This window comes from Catharus ustulatus, chromosome 10 (assembly GCF_009819885.2).
Source record: "Catharus ustulatus isolate bCatUst1 chromosome 10, bCatUst1.pri.v2, whole genome shotgun sequence".
Taxonomy (NCBI): Eukaryota; Metazoa; Chordata; class Aves; order Passeriformes; family Turdidae; genus Catharus; species Catharus ustulatus.
In genome coordinates this window covers 14704941-14717894 of record NC_046230.1, presented here as the reverse complement: position 1 = coordinate 14717894, position 12954 = coordinate 14704941, and positions in this window count along the sequence as shown.

Genomic DNA, 12954 nt, shown 5'->3' with positions numbered 1-12954 from the left:
TCTCCTGAAGGCACTGGGTCCCTTTGTTTTCCCTTTCTGGAGGGGCTGGAGGAGGAAGGGGCAAACAGGGAAGTTGGACCGTGCTGGTACAGTGCAGAACACTGCACACAGCTCTGTGAGCCCCAGGGGTGCTGGGGTGTGAGGACATCCCGGGCGGCTGTTTGCCATGCCTGGCCTGGCCGCTGCTTTCCCTGGGCAGGAGCAACCAGGAAAGGCGGGGACAGGCCCGGGGCCCACTGTGGCTGTGTGCCCTAGGTGAACAACGTGCGGCAGACATTGCCGGTGAGCGCAGCGGGAGGGGCCGTCACGGTGAGCAAGAGCGGTCGCTACATCGTCCTGGAGACAGACTTCAACCTCAGAGTGTCCTACGACGCTGACCACTCGGTGGAGGTGAAGGTGCCCACCACCTACTTCAACCTGACCTGCGGCATGTGTGGCAACTTCAACAACCGCAAAGACGATGAATACATGATGCCCAACGGGCAGCAAGCTGCAGACTCCAATGAGTTGGGACAGAGCTGGCAGGTCCCAGACAGTGACCCCTCCTGCGGTGTCCCTGTCCCCTCTCCGACCCTGCAGTGCAGAAGAGGAGCAGCTCTACCGTTCTGACCAGTTCTGTGGCATACTGACCACCAGGCCTAGCTCTTTTGAGAGTTGCCATGGTGTGATCAACCCCCAGGACTACTTTGACACCTGCTTGTATGACCTGTGTGCCCTGAATGGTGGCCAGGAGTTCCTGTGTACTGCTCTGGAGGCCTATGCTGACGCGTGCCAGGCAGCTGGTGTGACTCTTCTTCCCTGGAGGAATGCCACCTTCTGCCGTGAGTTCCTACAGACAAATGAGCCTTTGAACTGCTCAATTTCTGTCTTAAGTGTTTGATTTTAGGCAATATCTGACATAGCTTAGATGTTATAAATTCTTCACTGAAGAGAAAAATACTGAGAATTTAATTCCTTCAAAATGCATTCCTTTATTGTTTTCTGCCAGAGAACAGAGGATAATTTTGTTCATTATCTCAAGAATTTTTGGTATACCACTTGCCGTATGGCTCTCCTAATGTAGACTCATCTCTGAGTTTTAGATGATATTTTGCCTTTTATAGGCTGACTACATCTAATGATTTTAGCAATCCTTGCATGTGGAAATGTAGCATCTATGGACAAGATCTAATGTAGGAAGGCTTAGCTTCTCCTTGGATTTGGAGATGGTTAATAGCCAGGATACAGGGTTAAATAGGGACACTTTTCTCGTGTAGTCTATTTTCTTTTCTTCTTTCTGGTAGTAAAGTAGGAATGGAATTTCAGGCTTCACAAATCCCCCACAATTGCCACTATCTCAAAATAATAATGTTATTGAATAGTGGTTTCATGTGGGTTTAGTGGTTTTGTGTGGGCTGTCGTTGTTAATGCAGTGCTTTTTGTTGTTTCTCAGCTGTTGCATGCCCTCCCAATAGTCATTACAATCCATGCACCAGTGCCTGTCCATCAACCTGCACTGACCCTCTTGCATCGCAGAACTGCAGTAGACCTTGTGTAGAAGGGTGTGAATGCAACAGTGGCTTTGTCCTCAGCGGAGGACAATGTGTGTCCATGAGCAACTGTGGCTGCCTTCAGAATGGCAAATATTATGAGGTTTGTTATGGAACATAGCTCTTATGGGGGGCTTATTTCACAACTCAACACTACCATTAACTTTTTGCATTTATTTTTATTTTCTTGTCTCTAACAGAAAGGAGAATCTTTTTGGCAATCAAACTGTGTAGGCCAATGTGTATGTACTGGAAATGGAACTGTAGTTTGCAATTCAGACACATGTGAAGTAAGCGAGGTTTGCAAGGTACAAAGTGGACTCCTGGGATGTTATCCATTAAATCCCAGCACCTGCCACATTTTTGGGGATCCACATTATATAACCTTTGATGGGAGACTGTACCATTTCCAAGGAGACTGCAATTATACTGTTGTTGAGAGATGCACAAATTCTTCTGAAAAGTTCTCAGTGACAACCAGAAATGAACATAGAGGAAATCCAAACTGGACAGCCTTGAACTCAGTTGCTGTCACACTGAAAAATCTGCACATTGTTTTGAAGAAAAACAAAGAGACTTATGTAAGTGTTCCACTTTAAGCACAAACAATCCATCACATCTATGGACTTTACATTTCTTTCCAAAAGAACTTAATCAGACTTCTCTGAATTCTTCACCTCCAAGATAGCACATGAAAGTAGTCACAGAATTTATCTCTTTTTCTAAAAAAGGCAGAAATCAGTATAACTTCTTTTTGTCCATTTGTATATTTTCTAAATGAGGTTGTAGGATAAAATAGCTTCATCTGTGTCTTCATCTATAACAGAAAGCTTTTACAGAACTAAATCCCAAGGATTTACTCTAAATTATCCCACAATTGCTCTGTGTGTTGTTGTGGCAGCAGAAAGCTAAACTTATGCCACAAAGCACTATTCAAGGTCTGAGATAAGTGTACACTTTAGTTTTTGCTTAATCTCGGGCTTCTGTTATCTGCATTGTTCATTAAAGTAAAGCTGACTCGTTGAAGAAAGCCATAATGCTGGCAGTGCAGATGTCCTCTTTGTTCCTGAGAGCACTGTTGATTTACTTGGTTCTGTGGGGTTTGTTTTCTTTAGGTGAATGGAGTTCAGGTTTATCTTCCTTTGGATTTGAACCACGAAGCCAGAGCATCCATACAAGGACGTTACGTAGTCATTGATACCTCTCTAGGGATCCAGGTTAAGTTTGATGGTGACCAGGAGCTTTTTGTTCTGGTTGATGAAAGTCTCAAAGGACAGCTTTGTGGTCTCTGTGGAACATTCAATGACAACCAACTGGATGACTTTTTAAACCCAGATAAAGTCCTAGAACAGGATTCAAATAAATTTGGTGACAGCTGGATAGTGAAGGATGACAACAGGACGTAAGTATCAGATAATACTTTGAGAAACAGCAAAATGCCTGAAGCATATATCATCTAGTTATAGGTCTAACATACATTATTTGCATTCCATCTTCTTTTGATATTATTTTGATATTATTTGTTTGCTAGTGTGTTCACCTTTGGATAACTACAGTTTTCAATAGAAAACACTGAAATTTCACTTAAAATATCACCCTAAAATATTCCTCCTTCCGACTAGTAGAAATCTAAATCTATCTCTCAAATTCCGCTCCTAAGATAACTTCATGTAGATTAATGTAGGCATGTGGCATTTATCTGTCTATTAGTGCTTTCAGATACAAATTATTACTCTTACTATATGCAGTAATGAATTGAAATTATCTTTCTTGTGTTGGATAGCTGATTTCTTTGTTTCTTCTGGACTTTCATCTGTGGATAGACAGTCACAATTTCCAGGTAGATTCTTAATGGGGAATTATAAGTTAAATCACACAATAAGTTAAATTCTCACTTTTGAGTTTGACACACTACTGATGTCTATATATAACAAATGTACAGAATTTGGCATAGCATTCCATTATAGTTGGGGTCTGCCTTGGAGGTTAGAACAAAACACAAAGGTTTATTATACAACCACTCTGCTGTTTGTTTTTTTTTTTATGCAGGTGTAATCAAGTTTCAGTTGTACCGCCCGCTTGTGACACAGAAAAAGAGAAAGAATATGAACAACTCTGCAAAATTATTTCGAAAAATGACGGACCTTTTCAGTTCTGCCATTGGCACATTCCCCCACAACTGTACTTTGAGAGCTGTGTCTATGATCTGTGTTACACAGATGGGGACTCTGATCAGTACTGCAAGATTTTAGAGGCATACGCTGCTGCCTGTGAAACTGAAGGTGTAAATCTGGGTGACTGGAAGAAGGATACCATCTGTGGTAAGTCATTAGGACATTTAGCAAATAACCACCCAATTAAATCCTCACGCTACAAATATAAATTCAAGTGACTAAGGAATAAAGCAGAATTTCAGAGATGGGCATTCCACGAAACAGAGGAAGCTTTCAAGTGCTTAGCATCTCTGTAAATTTGGCTTCTAATTATCTTTTAATGGGCTTTCACTATCCACGTTAGAATGTGATATTTCAATACATTTGATCGAAAAGTATTGCTCCAAATGGGGTTGTGAGAGACAGCATGCTCTGTCAGCTAAGGGCTCCACAGGGGACAATTGAGCATTTGTCTAACAAATCACCACTTTGACTTTAAGAAAATATTTTCTCTTTTTGAGAAGTGTTAACATATCACTTAACCAACCTGTCTACAGTTCCATATTTTCACCAAACATGCAAAATAAGTTCCTAAGTATATAAACCAGGGCTTTAAAATCAGTGAAGAAGAATCCCACAGCTTGAGGGCCATTCAGCCTTAGGCCGTTATTATCTAGGTAAACCAGTAAATGTGGAGGTAAGGTGAGAGGTATGACATTCACAGAATCATAGAATAGTTTGGATTAAAAGGGACCTTCAAAGGTCATCTAGTCCAATTCCCCTGCAGCAAGCAGAGACATCTACAACTAGATCAAGTTATTCACCATCTAAGCTCACCCCAAATGTTCCCCAGATTTCACCATCCTCATGGTAAAATAAAATCTTACTTATATCCTTAAATTGCTTTTTCTGGAGCTACCAGAGGTAATTACCAAAGCCAGCAAAAAAAGCAGAAGAATGAGGCTATTACATGGAAAGGCATTCTGGAACTGCTCTCCAATTCTAAGACAATACTTCTCATCCCAGTTTTTGAACAGTAAAAAACAATGTCAGACCATTTTTATTATGAAGTCTACATTTCCACTTAAAAAGCACTTTGAGATTTAGTTGAATACTACTTCACTAAATAGGACAGCTTTGAGCAATTTGCTATGGCAAATTATTATGACTGTGGCATAGTGTAAAAATATAGGATCTTAGTGCATTATGATGACATGTGAGGAAGGGAGCTATAAAATAACACACATTCTCAGACACTTAAAATTTCATATTTTATAGTAAATTTTTCAGTCCTGGTCAGTTCTACCCATTCCATTGCAACATCTTCAAATTTTTCATTAATACAGGTTCATTAGACCTAGAAGGGCATTTCCAAACAGAGACAAGATTGCAAACTTTATTGTGGATATTCTGTTTTTCTTTCTGCACCATATACAGGTGCACCAACAGGCTGCAATATGTTCTGTACATTTGAAGTTGACTTCTGTGAGTGGAAACAGGGAACTAATGACAACTTTGACTGGATAAGGCACAAGGGACCAACACCCACACCCGATACCGGCCCTTCCCATGACCACACGACTGGAGGTGAGAACAGCAAGCAGTGTTGGGCTGTGCTTCTCTTGGAAGAATGCAAGGAGCCTCTTTTAACAGCAAATCCAGACCATGTGTTTCTAGTCTTAATCCAGGGCCTTCTACACTAGTCAGGAATATGTTATGGTTGGATGAGCGGCACAAAACATTGATGTGCATGTGGCCTCTGAGCATAAGTTCCCATAAGGAGGCTTCAGCAAAGGTGTATTCATGCTGACACTGGATCACTGTGGCAGTTGGGCTTTCCATTAGAAAGGGGTTCCTTTTCTTATGTACAAGACAAGTGTAATCTCCTGTAAATCCATTTAGGAATTGAAACAATAATGCAGGTGCTGGGTGAAGTAATGCTCTACTGTACACATTCTGTAAATGAAGTGACTTTGTCTTATCCTGGACCATTAATGTGAAAAACTGACATTCTGCTGTTTCCAGAGGGCTATTATATCTACCTGGAAGGAAGCAAGCAAAAGCCAGCTGATGTAGCCCGCTTGGTCAGTCCAGTGTGCAGTTCAGAAGGACCTCACTGCTTCCGCTTCTGGTATCACATGTATGGAGCAGCTGAAGCAATGGCTCTGCGTGTGTATGTAGTTCAAAATGAGACAGAAACACTAGAATGGAGAGATGCTGGAAACAAAACGGACAGATGGAACTTGGGAGAAGTCACGGTATATAGCACAGGAAATATGCAGGTAAGGACAGAGACTCTCACTGAAACGAACAGTACTTTCTAATACCAATTCATTTGCTGGCTGGAGCTAATGACAGGGTTTATCCCTTCCCTTAGATTGTCCTGGAGGGAATGATCGGAGAAGATCTCCGGAGTGATATAGCTTTGGATGATCTGTCCATTGTAAAGGGAGAATGCACAGGTACAAACCTTGACTGGGCACCATGAAAAAGATTATGCTTCTTCTGGAAGTCAGTATAGTTGCTATCTTCAACCAGAGTAGGTCAAGGAAGATTCATTTCCTTGTACTGTTGATTCTTTCATAGGTACTACTCCAACACCAACAGGACCCATAAGCACAACACCGTCAGAAGAGACACCCACACCAACACCCATGCCAGATTCAGGTAACTAGAACACAAAAGACATGAGACCACAGTCTGCTGCACAGGGCAGGGTGGGGAGGAGAGGTGGTAGGAGGTACTCAACTAAAAGTTTCCTCTGGTCTTTCCACTGCCAGGCACATGTGTGGTGGAAGGAGACCCTCACTACCACACATTTGACAAGCAGTTACACAACTTCATGGGCACCTGCACCTACACCCTCTCCAAGCTGTGTGAGGGCAACAGCTCCCTGCCCTACTTCAATGTGGAAGCGGCCAATGAGCACAGGGGAGGGAACACCCGTGTGTCCTATGTCCGATATGTGGATGTCGATGTGGCTGAGCAGCGGATAAGGCTGGGACAGGGTGGAGTGGTGACGGTGAGCTTGAGGGGGACGTGTTGTGGGGCTATGTGAGAGGAGAGAACTCTGCCAAATGGGCTGCTCCAATCCTGTCTTGGTTCCTGTCCTTCCAGGTCAATGGAGTGGAAGAGATCCTGCCTTGCAGCCCATCGGCAGGCGTGCAGGTCTTGTCCAGCGGCTTCTACACCATGGTCATGACAGACTTTGGCTTGAGAGTCAAGTTTGATGGGAAGCATCGGGTGGAGGTGACACTTCCAAGCACCTTTAGGCAGAAGGTCTGTGGCATGTGTGGGAACTACAACGGGATGGCAGCAGATGACTTCCAGAACCCAGAAGGGGCAATGGAGCCAGACTCCACCAGCCTGGGCAACAGCTGGGAGGTGTCCAAAAACAGCAGGTGAATATGGCCCCCAGCAACCCTGGGGACTCATTGGGCAAGAGAAGGAGGAAGTGGAGGCACCAGGAGAAGTCCAAGAATGACCCAGGGGCCCTTCTGCTTGTCTTTCCACAGCTGCTCAACCGGACCTCTGCCCACGCCAACTTGCAATGAGACTGACAAGCAACTCATCAGCAGCAGCCAATTCTGTGGGCTCCTCACTGACACCAGCAGCCCATTCCAGGTGTGCCATGCTATGCTGAGCCCCAGCAACTACTTTGACACCTGCTTCTATGACCTGTGTGAGCTGGGGCTGGACCATGAGACCCTGTGCAAGAGCTTGCAGTCCTATGCAGATGCCTGTCAGTCACTCGGTGTCCAGATACCTGTGTGGAGGAACGCAACCTTCTGTCGTAAGTCCAGACATGGAACCATGGGCTAGTACTCTCAGAAAATCACAGGACACTATTGGGAGAGTGAGCTGGGCAATAAAAACTGTTCTCTTCATGGTATTTAGGGATATGCAAGTAGCCATCAGCATTAGAAAAACCATTTTCTGTTTCATTTTCATTGGTTAGGAGTGAGAATACAAGTAGAACCAAAGAGACTGCAGAGAGAGTAGAGAAAGTTACTTTCTCTGAGAGGGAAATTCAGCTGTAAGGCATATTCTGTTCACCAAGTAAATGCCTGGTCTTCTATCTTGGCAGCAATCACCTGTCCAGCCAACAGTCACTATGAGTCCTGTACTGCCGCTTGCCCTGCCACCTGTGTTGACCCAATGGCTCCTGTTACCTGCAGCCAGCCGTGCGTGGAGGGCTGTGTGTGCGACAGCGGGTACCTGCTCTACAATGACCGCTGCGTGCCCAGCCAGCAGTGCGGCTGCTGGCACAATGGGCAGCACTACCCCGTGGGCTCCGAGTTCTGGACGGACAACAGCTGCTCCTCCAAGTGCACGTGTCCCGCACGGGGAAGCAAAGTCCAGTGCTTCAATGCCTCCTGCCCTGCAGGCCAGTACTGCGGGGTGCAGAACGGGAAACCTGTGTGCCTTGAAAACTCCTACGGCATCTGCCACGTCCACGGGGACCCCCACTACCTAAGCTTTGACAAAGTGAGGCACAACTTCATGGGCAACTGCACCTACACCCTGGCCAGAGTGTGCTCCAACACCACCTCCCTGCCCTACTTCAACGTGGAGGCCAAGAACGAGCACCGTGGCAACACCCGAGTGTCCTACGTGCGCGAAGTCGTGGTTGAGGTGTACGGACAGCGCTTCGTCATGGTCAAGCAGCAGACGAGCCACGTGCTGGTAGGCAGTGGGGCTGGCTCCAGTGGGGTGCGGCTGAAAGGCAGGGCTGGCTGCAGCTGGCAGGGCCTGGCAGATGCTGGGTGTGGGTTGGTTCTCCTGAAGGCACTGGGTCCCTTTGTTTTCTCTTTCTGGAGGGGCTGGAGGAGGAAGGGGCTGTTTGCCATGCCTGGCCTGGCCGCTGCTTTCCCTGGGCAGGAGCAGCCAGGGAGGCCGGGGACAGGCCCGGGGCCCACTGTGGCTGTGTGCCCTAGGTGAACAACGTGCGGCAGACATTGCCGGTGAGCGCCGCGGGAGGGGCCGTCACGGTGAGCAAGAGCGGTCGCTACATCGTCCTGGAGACAGACTTCAACCTCAGAGTGTCCTACGACGCTGACCACTCGGTGGAGGTGAAGGTGCCCACCACCTACTTCAACCTGACCTGTGGCATGTGTGGCAACTTCAACAACCGCAAAGACGATGAATACATGATGCCCAACGGGCAGCAAGCTGCAGACTCCAATGAGCTGGGACAGAGCTGGCAGGTGCCAGACAGTGACCCCTCCTGCGGTGTCCCTGTCCCCTCTCCGCCCTGCAGTGCAGAAGAGGAGCAGCTCTACCAGTCTGACCAGTTCTGTGGCATACTGACCACCAGGCCTAGCTCTTTTGAGAGTTGCCATGGCGTGATCAACCCCCAGGACTACTTTGACACCTGCTTGTATGACCTGTGTGCCCTGAATGGTAGCCAGCAGTTCCTGTGTGCTACTCTGGAGGCCTATGCTGACGCGTGCCAGGCAGCTGGTGTGACTCTGCTTCCCTGGAGAAATGCCACCTTCTGCCGTGAGTACATGTTTTGCCATTGCCAGCAAGGGAAAAATGGGATACAGCCTCTGCTCTGAATCTCTTCTGGCCAAAGTTAGACTTTGGTATTTCCTTTCTCACTAGGCTGTCTGGGATTGCTGGTCTTGCTGATCCTAATTTTCTCCTTCCCACTGCAGCCCTGCCATGTCCGCCCAACAGCTACTATGACCCCTGCATGACCGGCTGTCCTGCCACCTGTGTGGACCAACAAGCCCCACAGAACTGCTCCAAGCCTTGTGTGGAGGGCTGTGCATGTAGCTCTGGCTTCCTCCTGAGCGGAGACACCTGTGTGCCCGAGGCCAACTGTGGCTGCCTCTTTGAGGGCAACTACTATCCTGTGAGTGAAAAGCCTGCCCTGGTTTGCACCCCTGCCAGGCCCCTCCTCTGCCTGTACTTTCCTGCCTCATACGCTGAGGTTTGGTGTTTCCTTGCCTGCAGGAAGGCGAATCCTTTGTCAATGAGAACTGCACTCGCCAGTGCCGATGTGAAGCCAAAGGTCAGATGGTTTGCTCTGCCTTGTCCTGTGGTGAGGATGAGGTCTGCAAGATCCAGGATGGCCAGAGGGGCTGTTACCCAGCCAGCACTGCCATCTGCCATATCTACGGTGACCCGCACTACAGCACCTTTGATGGGAAGCTCCACCACTTCCAGGGCTCCTGCAACTACACAGTGGTGACGGGCTGTGACAACTCCTCCGTTGGCTTCAGTGTCACCACCCGCAACAAACATCGTGGCAGCCAGAGCTGGACTGCTCTGGACTCTGTGGCACTGTCCCTCCAAGGCCTGCACATTGTTCTGCGCCAGCACAAGGCAGTCTACGTAAGCCTCTCATTTTTACACCCGGGAACAACAGGCACACTGCGCACCCTTGAAATACCCCTGTGCCCCCAGAGAGAGCTTGCTATATCCCGAACCTGCTGCATGCTCAATGAAGAGCCTGACAGGGCTCTGAATGGCCATAGGTGGCTGCTCGTGCAGACACAGATTCTTGGTTCCTTTCCTGAGCTTTCAGTGTGCCGTTGTACATTTGCTGCTGCCCTCATAGGCCTGGGCAGGGTTTCTCATGCCAGCAGTGCCTCTGGCTCACGGGCACTGGCAACACTCTGAGGAGGAACCCAGTGAACCTCTCAGTGGAAGGCACCTTTTTATGGTTCTGTCTCCCTCTGTCCCCTTCTCCAGGTCAACGGTGCTCTGGTCTCCCTGCCTGCTTCTCCTGCTCCCGGTCTGAGCATTTCCCTGAGCGGCTCCTATGTGCGGGTTTCTACCAATCTGGGCCTGCAGCTGCAGTTCAATGGGGACCATGAGCTCCTAGTGAAGGTGTCTGAGAAATACAAGGGCAAACTCTGTGGGCTGTGTGGCACATACACTGGGAGCCAGCAGGATGACTTCATGCGACCCGATGGCGTGGTTGTACCCGACTTCAACGACTTTGGAGACAGCTGGAGGGTGCCAGATGATGAGTGGCCGTGAGTCCTTGTTCCATCATGCACATGAAGGACAGAAGGGAGTGTGGCAGAGGGGAACTTTGAAGGACATAAGGAGGGAGGGCTGGTGATGGTAAGCATGGGGCAGGGGAGAAGAGGCAGCATCCTGAGCCCAGGGAGAGTGGACTGAGTCTGGGCACGATGCTTTTGGTAAGCTCTTTGGATTGCAACTGGTACAATCATTTGTTTCTCTCCAACTGAAACCAGGGAGGACAATGGTATCTGTGGGCCATGTGTTCCCTCCTCTCAAGTGACAGCCATGGGTGCTTGTCTTAGGGAGGGATCTGGACTGCAGAAGCCGAGGTTATGGCTCAGGAGGAGGTCAGGAGATGCTGGTCAGGCTGCTGTCAACAGGCTGCAGGGAACTCAGGGCTGTCTGTCTGCTTTGCAGGTGTGACCCAGCCATCAGCCCACCTACTTCCTGCTCCCCTGCTGAAGAGGAGGCAGCTAACAAGCAGTGTTCAATCCTCACACACCTCGGGGGCCCGTTCCAGCCATGCCATGCAGTTCTGCCACCCGAGACATACTTTGAGAGCTGTGTCTATGACCAGTGTGCCACGAATGGCAGCACGGAGCAGCTCTGCAATGACCTGGGGGCCTATGCTGCAGCCTGTGCTGAGGCAGGAGTTGCTCTGGGAGACTGGAGTGCTGGCACTGGCTGTGGTAAGTCTTCTGTTGACCTCCTTTGATTTCTTTGAAGCTCAGAGAGGAGGCCTGGGGCACATCCTCTGATCATATGATTCCATTTAAAATTCCATAAAAAAATCTTGGGGCCTTATTTTCGTTGAGGGCTAGGGAGAGCCAGTTCTTTATTCCGCCAGTTTCATTAGCCCGAGATGCAGCCACTGGATGGTGCACAAAGGTAACTCTGAGAGACAAAGAGCTTCTCTTTTCATCTCACTCCCATACCTGCCAACACTCCCTGACAGCAGGAGCTCCATGTGACTTAACCTACACCAGAGGGAGTCACATACCTAACTGTAAATACTCTTCCAGCTCCTGAGAGGAGCTTGAGCTCAGTCACTGTGATCAAACTAACAATCAGATGAGCTTTCCTAAGAGCTCCAAGAACTAAAAAGACCCACACATCCCCGAATTTAAACACAGACTGTTCTACTTACTTCACTGAAGGACTTCTAACTTTATTCTGTTTAAGACTAAGTGAAAATTCCTGTGTGTTGGTGTGTAAATACTGTTCACCCTAATGTTAAAGCACATTGTATTGCTTTGTCTGTTTCACTAACAGAAACTACACCTGAACCACCACCAGAACCTACACCAGTGACAGGTAATTTTAGCCAATTACATTTACTACCCAACGGGTTGTAGGACGGTTACATTTTTACTAGCAGTACTGCTTGAATGCCTCAGTTAATTTCTGTGGGTATTTGTCTACAACATTGCTTTATGCCATGCATATCAGCCTCTTCTGTTTCAGTTCTTCCACGTGTAATCTACAAAATTAGGGTGACAGTGCAGAGGGAGGACACAATAAGATGGGCTTTGGGATGTGGCTCTATGTTAATGACAACATCTTCCTTTTTCCTGTCTCCAGAAGCTACTTGCACTATTCATGGCGATCCCCACTACAACACCTTTGACAAGCAGCGTCATGACTTCATGGGCAACTGCACCTACACCCTCTCCAAGCTGTGTGACAGCAACAGCTCCCTGCCCTACTTCAATGTGGAAGCAGCCAATGAGAACAGGAAAGGCAACACCCGTGTGTCCTATGTCCAGTATGTGGATATTGATGTCTATGACTACAGGATTAACCTTGGTCAAAAAAGAGCTGTTAAGGTAAGGTTGGAGCCCACTGTTTATCATTCATAACTCATAGCATGAATGAAGAAATTCTGGTACAGTGACTACAAATTTCCAACATCCTTACAATAATTTTTAGAGGGCAATCAGATATTTAGGAGCAGGAGTAATGTGGAGTTCTTAAAGACAGGAATTTCAAAACCGAAAGCATAAGCTAAAATTCTGTGCTGTATGGTTGAAAGGTGGGCTAAGACCTGGCACTCCAGATGAGGTTGGGAGGCTAGACTACCTTTCTAACCTGCTCCCCATGCTCTAATTTGGCATGTAACAGGGAGCAAAGAGGCTCTGAATTTGCTGAGTTCAGGCTGGTGGTCATTTCCCAATCCTGTGTGGTAGCCTGTGTGGTAACTTAGCAGCAATGCTGAACACTTCTCCCTGATTCCTACTTATTCCACTTCACGGTTAACTTCACTTGACACCTGACTTTTGCCATAAAGCAGG